General features: G+C 38.7%; 6 non-coding genes across 6 annotated transcripts; 3 read left to right on the top strand and 3 right to left on the bottom strand.

Annotated features, from left to right (window-relative positions):
• Positions 1-425: 425 nt before the first annotated feature.
• On the bottom strand, positions 426-498 carry trnar-acg (transfer RNA arginine (anticodon ACG)). Its single transcript has one exon. It is a non-coding gene; the product is annotated as a tRNA-Arg (tRNA).
• Positions 499-1,013: 515 nt separating this feature from the next.
• trnar-ucg (transfer RNA arginine (anticodon UCG)) lies at positions 1,014-1,086 on the top strand. Its single transcript has one exon. It is a non-coding gene; the product is annotated as a tRNA-Arg (tRNA).
• A 2,100-nt stretch (positions 1,087-3,186) lies between these two features.
• On the bottom strand, positions 3,187-3,259 carry trnar-ucg (transfer RNA arginine (anticodon UCG)). Its single transcript has one exon. It is a non-coding gene; the product is annotated as a tRNA-Arg (tRNA).
• Positions 3,260-3,485: 226 nt separating this feature from the next.
• Positions 3,486-3,558, top strand: trnar-acg (transfer RNA arginine (anticodon ACG)). The gene has a single exon. It is a non-coding gene; the product is annotated as a tRNA-Arg (tRNA).
• A 1,670-nt stretch (positions 3,559-5,228) lies between these two features.
• trnar-acg (transfer RNA arginine (anticodon ACG)) lies at positions 5,229-5,301 on the bottom strand. Its single transcript has one exon. It is a non-coding gene; the product is annotated as a tRNA-Arg (tRNA).
• A 227-nt stretch (positions 5,302-5,528) lies between these two features.
• Positions 5,529-5,601, top strand: trnar-ucg (transfer RNA arginine (anticodon UCG)). The gene has a single exon. It is a non-coding gene; the product is annotated as a tRNA-Arg (tRNA).
• Positions 5,602-7,869: the final 2,268 nt, after the last annotated feature.

The following is a 7,869-nucleotide window of genomic DNA, read 5'->3' on the forward strand; positions in this document are numbered from 1 at the left end:
CAGTCGTATGCGTGTAGTGTCGCTAAAATGCCTAACGCATTATCTTAACAAGCTAACGTTACACCTAAGCAAATGTTCACTACTTGTCTTAGATACTGTTGTGCATTGCACTGACTGAAATATAACAGTAGCAACATTTAAATGAATTGATATCTAACTGCTAATCGTGACCGATTAATCGTCTGATTTGAACGAATCAGAATACTTTGCTAAAGTGGACATTACCGCTAGCTAGCGTTAGCATAGCTCCGTCTCGATTGACAATGAGCTGCTAACTTACTATTAGCAGCCAGTAAACTGGTCTGGACACAGTTTTTTAAATGTTTACAGTTCTTTTCCAAATACACTTCATGTATTCAGTTTGTAAATGACGGTCCGCCTTTATGTGTAACATGGTTAAATGTAGATTTAAAGAAAAGCGAATCCGAGCCAGCCAGGAGTCGAACCTAGAATCTTCTGATCCGTAGTCAGACGCGTTATCCATTGCGCCACTGGCCCGATGACGTAGGGAGTTGAATTGGTCTTTATGAATCGACTCCAGGGAATCCGATTCAGTTTTGTACACATTGGCCAGCCAAAAACTAGGTAAAACAGACTTGGAAATAGTTGTGCGACAGTTGTATGCTACGTTGGTTTAATGCAATTTTACTTTTTTTTTTACTTTAAAGTATAAATAAGAATGAAAAGGATACGGTTTGGAAGTACGTCCCAAGTCTTGGTATTCAAGTCAAGCCTGATAAGTCCAACAAGTTACAAGTCCTTAACTTTTAAGTTTCATCATCATCATCATCATCATAATAATAATAAAAATAATAATAATAATAATAATAATAATAATAATAATGTGCAACGCCAAACAACACGTTTGTACGCAAAGGCTCCTATCTCGGGAGCATGGCTAAATAATAATAATTCATATTTCACTTTCATGTGTGAACCTAATGCCTTGGAAGGGCGCTACTATTTTCACTAGTAGTTGAAATTAGGACGCATCCACAAGCACCTCTGTAGCTGGCCTCGTGGCCTAATGGATAAGGCGTCTGACTTCGGATCAGAAGATTGCAGGTTCGAGTCCTGCCGGGGTCGAGGTTTTGAGGGATACTGGAAAACAGCAACACATAATCAGCGCTCAACACAAAAGTTAAACAGGTCTGAAAGTGTAGTATGATCACATACAGTCATTGAGCCAGCCAGCCTCCTATGTGTTACCTTATTTACTTTACGCAGGGATAAAGGCAACTTTTTACCAGTTGCATATGCTTCAGTAATAAAATATGTATTTGTCATAATAAAAAAGACAAGGCCATTGTCTTAGGCCATTAAAAGGCCTAACACTTTATCTTAAACTAATGCTACACCTAACTAAAATGTTCACTATAGATCAGGGATTCCCTAACTAGGGGTCATAACAATTGAGAGCATCCTGAGCGGCTGCATCACTGCCTGGCTTGGAAGTTGCACTGTCTCAGATTGCAAGATCCTGCGGTCCTAGTGAGGACAGCTCAGAAGATCATTGGCGTTTCTCTTCTCTCCATCACAGACATTCACACCACACGCTGCATCCGCAAAGCCAACAGCATTGTGGATGACAACACACACACCTCTCACACAAACTCTTCACCCTCCTGCCGTCTGGCAAAAAGGTACCGAAGCATTCAGACCGTGTAACAGTTACTTCCCCCAAGCCATCAGACTCCTCAATACTCAGAGACTGGACTGACACTAATCCACACACATATTCTCAACTGAACACCATTCCACTACATCTGCAATCTGTTACATATGGCACTTTATCCACACTAGAACGGTGTACTAGTTGGCACTGCACTGTCCCTTACTGTGTTTATTGTCCTGTTATAGGAAATTTGTAGGCCTGCTGGGCTTGCACTGTTTGCACGATTGCACACGTGCACTTTATGTAGTCCTGTGTAGGTCTGTGTAAGCTTAGTTAGTTGTGTGTAGTCTCATGTAGTATTGTGTTGTTATATATGGCTGAAATGACAAAAAAGCCACTTGTCCCCACACTCACTGTGCATCATACTCATACACTCAACTGAACACCATTCCACTACCTCTGCAATTTTTGCACATTTCTTTCTTAAAGTGCTGCAAAAACACGGTACATAAAATACTGTATTGACCACCTGCACGCTTGCTGCTAACACTGTATTTATCATAGTAATTGCACAGTGTCATAGTATGTTATGTTTACATTTACAGCATTTTATATAGATATAATAATTATATTGTTATATCTTTTTGCACAACCTGTTACATATGGCACTTTATCCACACTAGAACAGTGTACTAGGCGCTGCACTGTCCCTTTCTGTGCCTATTGTCCTGTTATTGGAAATTTGTAGGCCTACTGGGCTTGCACTGTTTCCACTGTTTGCACACGTGCACTTTATGTAGTCCTGTGTAGGACAAGTGGCATTGTTCACGTAATCCCCTGCTTACCTTACGATGCGCAGTTAGCATGGGGTCAAGTCAAGTGGCTTTTATTGTCATTTCAACCATATACAGCTGGTACAGTATACAGTGAAAATGTTTTGTTTTGTTGATAAAACTACACAAAACTACATGAGACTAAACACAACTAACTAAGATTACACAGACCTACACAGGACTACATAAAGTGCACGTGTGCAAACCTGCAAACAGTGCAAGCCCAGCAGAGTTTGTGTGAGAGGTGTGTGTGTTGTCATCCACAATGCTGTTGGCTTTGCGGATGCAGCATGTGGTGTGAATGTCTGTGATGGAGAGAAGAGAAACGCCAATGATCTTCTGAGCTGTCCTCACTAGGACCGCAGGATCTTGCAATCTGAGACAGTGCAACTTCCAAGCCAGGCAGTGATGCAGCCGCTCAGGATGCTCTCAATTGTTATGACCCCTAGTTAGGGAATCCCTGATCTATAGTGAACATTTTAGTTAGGTGTAGCATTAGTTTAAGACAATGGCCTTGTCTTTTTTATTATGACAAATACATATTTTATTACTGAAGCATATGCAACTGGTAAAAAGTTGCCTTTATCCCTGCTTACAGTAAGAAGAGGTAACACATAGGAGGCTGGCTGGCTCAATGACTGTATGATCATACTCCTGTTATCTACACTTTCAGACCTGTTTAACTTTTGTACTCAGCGCTGATTGTGTGTTACTGTTTTCCAGTATCCCTCAAAACCTCGACCCCGGCAGGACTCGAACCTGCAATCTTCTGATCCGAAGTCAGACGCCTTATCCATTAGGCCACGAGGCCATGGTTAGCATCCTTCTACGGTCGTTACGCGTGCAGATGAAGGTGTAATTATTGCGATACCGCAAACGTCAGGACGAAAACTGATTAGACGGAAAGTACTCATACCTTTCCAGTCTTAATTCGAAACAAGTAAAATTACATTAAACCAGTGAAAGTTGTAAATGTCGAGAAACTAAAATCCGATTCCCTGGAGTCGATTCATAAAGAACGGTTCAGTCTTCTCATCGGGCCAGTGGCGCAATGGATAACGCGTCTGACTACGGATCAGAAGATTCTAGGTTCGACTCCTGGCTGGCTCGGATTCGCTTTTCTTTAAATCTACATTTAACCATGTTACACATAAAGGCGGACCGTCACTAACAAACTGAGCATATGAAGTGTATTAAGAAAAAAATGTAGGACTACTGTAACGGCTGGACAGTAGTTACTGTCCGTTACTGTTCCTGTCAAATGGTAATAAATATGAGATTTTTTAAATAATTAGTTTATATGACTTGTTCGCAAGTCTCGCGAGAGGCTGCTACGCATCTCCCGCTTACGTTTAGCGCGCGTTTAGGTGGAAGATGATGGCTGAAGCAGAGGAAGACGTGTGCGAGACCCGTGGCCTCAAGTTCAGTCTATGGTTTCACTCCAAGATGACAAAAAGAATAGTTTCATAATGCGATGCATGTTGTGTGCACCAAAACAAACTCCAGCCTGAAAAAACACATAGCGGTAAGTGTCAAAATTCTGCCTACTTGAACCCTATTAATGGTAATTTGGTAACTATGGGCACTACTGAAGTTCAACAGTAAAATTCTGTAAAAACTGATTGTTCAAGAAAGAACATATGACCAAATAAACATTCACATACTGAAGCGCAAACACACAAACAAGTTCATACACAAACATAATAACAAACACACACCTTCTCTTTTGTTCTCTGTTTGCTTGTTTAAATGCAGATGCTGACAAGTTTGTGTTGTGAATGTGAAAATAAAGACGGAGTTAAGTGTTAGAAAAACATCTGGGTGTGTTTGAGATTTTATTGCAAATGACAGGTTATGTGATGTTAAATGTGCCCATCACAGGACTGAGATAGGCTACTTTACTTCAACCTAGGTTTTATATAAGTAGAACAAAGAGACTTTCAAGGAGAGGTGTGTGAAAGCTCTCCAAGTAGTTTGAAATTCAGGGTTTTCGCTTCATATCAATCAGATCAGAAGTAACTAGTAACTAGCTACTTGAGTAGTTTTTTTCATCAGATACTTTTTTACTCTTCCTCAAGTAACTATTAAGATTGTTACTTTTACTTGAGTAAATATTTCCATAAGTACTTGTACTTTTACTTGAGTACAGATTTTGGATACTCTACCCACCTCTGGTGGTTATAGGAAAACAATCCACGACTAGGTGGTGTGATGTGGCCCGACATGAAGCAGAGGAGCCAGGTTTATATATGGAGTGTGACTTTGCCTGCGTGTGCAGAAGCAATGTAACAGGTTGTGCAAAAAGATATAACAATATAATTGTAAAATGCTGTAAATGTAAACATAACATACTACGACACTGGAATTACTATGATAAATAAAATGTTAGCAGCAAGCATACAGAGGCAACGGCAATGCAAGTGGCATTGTTCACATACTCACCTGCGTACCTTATGACGCGCAGTTAGCATGGGGTTAAGTCAAGTGGCTTTTTTGCCATATATATATATATATATATATATAAACACAAAACTACATGAGACTACACACAATTAACTAAGATTATACAGCACATCCCTGCTTAAAAACAGCATTTATTCCTTATATATTATATATTCCTTTGATTCTTAGACACATATGTTACTGACACAATAAAATGTTCAAATGTTACAGTAGTCCTACATTTTTTTTTGTAAATACACTTCATATGCTCAGTTTGTTAGTGACGGTCTGCCTTTATGTGTAACATGGTTAAATGCAGATTTAAAGAAAAGCGAATCCGAGCCAGCCAGGAGTCGAACCTAGAATCTTCTGATCCGTAGTCAGACGCGTTATCCATTGCGCCACTGGCCCGATGAGGGAACTGACCCGTTCTTTATGAATCGACTCCAGGGAATCGGATTTTAGTTTTTCGACATTTACAACTTTCACTGGTTTAATGTAATTTTACTTGTTTCGAATTAAGACTGGAAAGGTATGAGTACTTTCCGTCTAATCAGTTTTCGTCCTGACGTTTGCGGTATCGCAATAATTACACCTTCATCTGCACGCGTAAACGACCGTGGAAGGATGCTACCCATGGCCTCGTGGCCTAATGGATAAGGCGTCTGACTTCGGATCAGAAGATTGCAGGTTCGAGTCCTGCCGGGGTCGAGAGTTTGAGAGACACTGGAAAACAGTAACACAATCAGCGCTCAACACAAAACTAACATCTCTGAAAATGTAGGTAAGAGAGATGGTCGTTTTTTCCTGTATTATTGTTACCTGTTCTGCTTATAAGCAGGGGAGTCAAACACACGTCCCGATAAAGGCTCTAATCCGCAGAATGATGCAGAATCCGTGCTATCAGTTAAAATGGTCTTAGGGACAGCAAGTGAACCGAAACGTTCGTCGGAAAGAGCCAGTCTCTGTCACTCCACTAGGGGGCAGACCAGAGCAATAAACTTCATTTCATCAGCAAGCTGAACATTTTACGCTGTAACCATGTCTCTTTACAAAGGAACACATTTTTAGGGGTTTCACAGTAACGGGGGTGAATACTTACACAATTACAAGTTTTAAGCTGTTTATATGTAAATAATTTTGCAAACTGATATTGATTTTTCCCGCCACTTCAATATTATGGGCCATTTTGTAGGTTCATGTTATGTAAATTCAAGAGGGTGAATACTTATGCAAGCCACTGTGCATATATGCTGAAACCACAATATGGACTTTGTTTATTTGTTTGTTTGTTTGTTTAGGTAATGAATTGCAGCATCTGTTTGGTAGGAGATATATATTATGTGTAATCTGTTTATGCTTTCAGAATGTACCTTTCAGAGAAAATGCAGATATAATAACACATTTATGAGTTATTATAGCTGCATTTTCTCTGAAAGGTAGTTGTTGATGTATTATTGTTCACTAATCTGATTATATATATATAGATATAGATTGAGTGTAATGTAAAGTTTTGCTCTTCATTATAAATGTTCCTCAATAAAATCGCTTGAAAATTCTATACTTGAACTTGAATTCATACTTGACCCCTGACAACATGAAATTATTTAGGCTGTTGATGTTCATAAACAACTTCACTTGCTTTTCCCCCTATTAGTATATGCACTATAAGACAAGTGCACTATAAGACAAGTGCACTATAAGACAAGTGCACTATAAGACAAGTGCATCCGCAAAAATTTCTGGATTAGTCTACAGAGTCTTCGGCTTTCATGGACTCTTCTACCAAACATCAGATATTGGAAAGCAGCCCTGGAAAGGCAAAGCCGCGCTGTGTCCCGAACGTCTCCATGGTAACCAACTGCTCTCCAAAAGGAAAAATCATAAACATTACTGCAGCTACATGATCTGTCCACTAGATGTCACTACTTACTTACAAAACAGCCAATCGCAGGGTTTTCAAATCCAAATCCAGAATTTGTTCAAATGCATTTCAGAAGATACCTTTTGAAAAACTGTAGCTATTTATATATTTTTCCTTCCTTAGCCTGCTGTGTAACAGCTTTGCTTTTGCCAAATTTTTATCAGAACCATTAAACGTTTCAACACTTGTCCATGAACAAACAAACCCTTTAAAAGGCTTTTCTTTCAGTGCCACACTGCACCCTGATATGATTCAGGCAGACTGCGACTGATTAATGCAGGCAAAGGAAAATATTTTGTTAAGTGATGGAATATAAGCTAATTTTAATGAAATATTTGTAATATAGGCATGTGTTAGTTATCCAGTTTATCGGAGTCTTGTAATTCCAAATAGACAGCGCCTGTAAAGAGAAGTGCAGGTTTTAAAGACATTTAGGTTCACTCCTTCTTATTTGTGTGTACATTCAGTGTGTTACACACAGAAAAGGAAAAATCATTAGCCCTGCGAAATAAATAAATAAATAAATAATAGAACACCAAAGGTAATGACCAGTTGCATTTTTCAGTTTGGAGTAATCCATGTAGACACGAGAATAAAAGTTTGCACTTCGAGCAGTGTTTTATAAAAAAATAAGGCAGCTTAATTATACTTAAATGTAATGCTTATTCTGCTTACATTACGAAAATACTTGCTGTAGATTTTCTTTTCGATGACCAGCTCTCAGATAATCATAAAATAAACCACAAGGAATCAAAATTTAATCGACACTTAATTGTGTTTGCTTAAAGAATGGGTATGCAGATCTCTGCAAAACCTTTGTCTCGTATTAAGATACAAGAAAATTAAATGGACACCCAGCAAAAAAAAGGTAAAATTCTACATTTAAAAACTATATATATATAGATACAAGAAAATTATCTCCAATGGGCGCTCTGGAAAAAGAGCAACACGAGGCTTACATTATGTTTAAATTATAATAACATAATAAATTATGTTTTTAATATTAATGTGTGGAAAATATCACGAGTCTAATGGTGATTTCCATGGTGTTTGTA

The sequence above is a fragment of the Pangasianodon hypophthalmus genome, chromosome 11 (assembly GCF_027358585.1).
Source record: "Pangasianodon hypophthalmus isolate fPanHyp1 chromosome 11, fPanHyp1.pri, whole genome shotgun sequence".
NCBI classification, from domain to species: Eukaryota; Metazoa; Chordata; class Actinopteri; order Siluriformes; family Pangasiidae; genus Pangasianodon; species Pangasianodon hypophthalmus.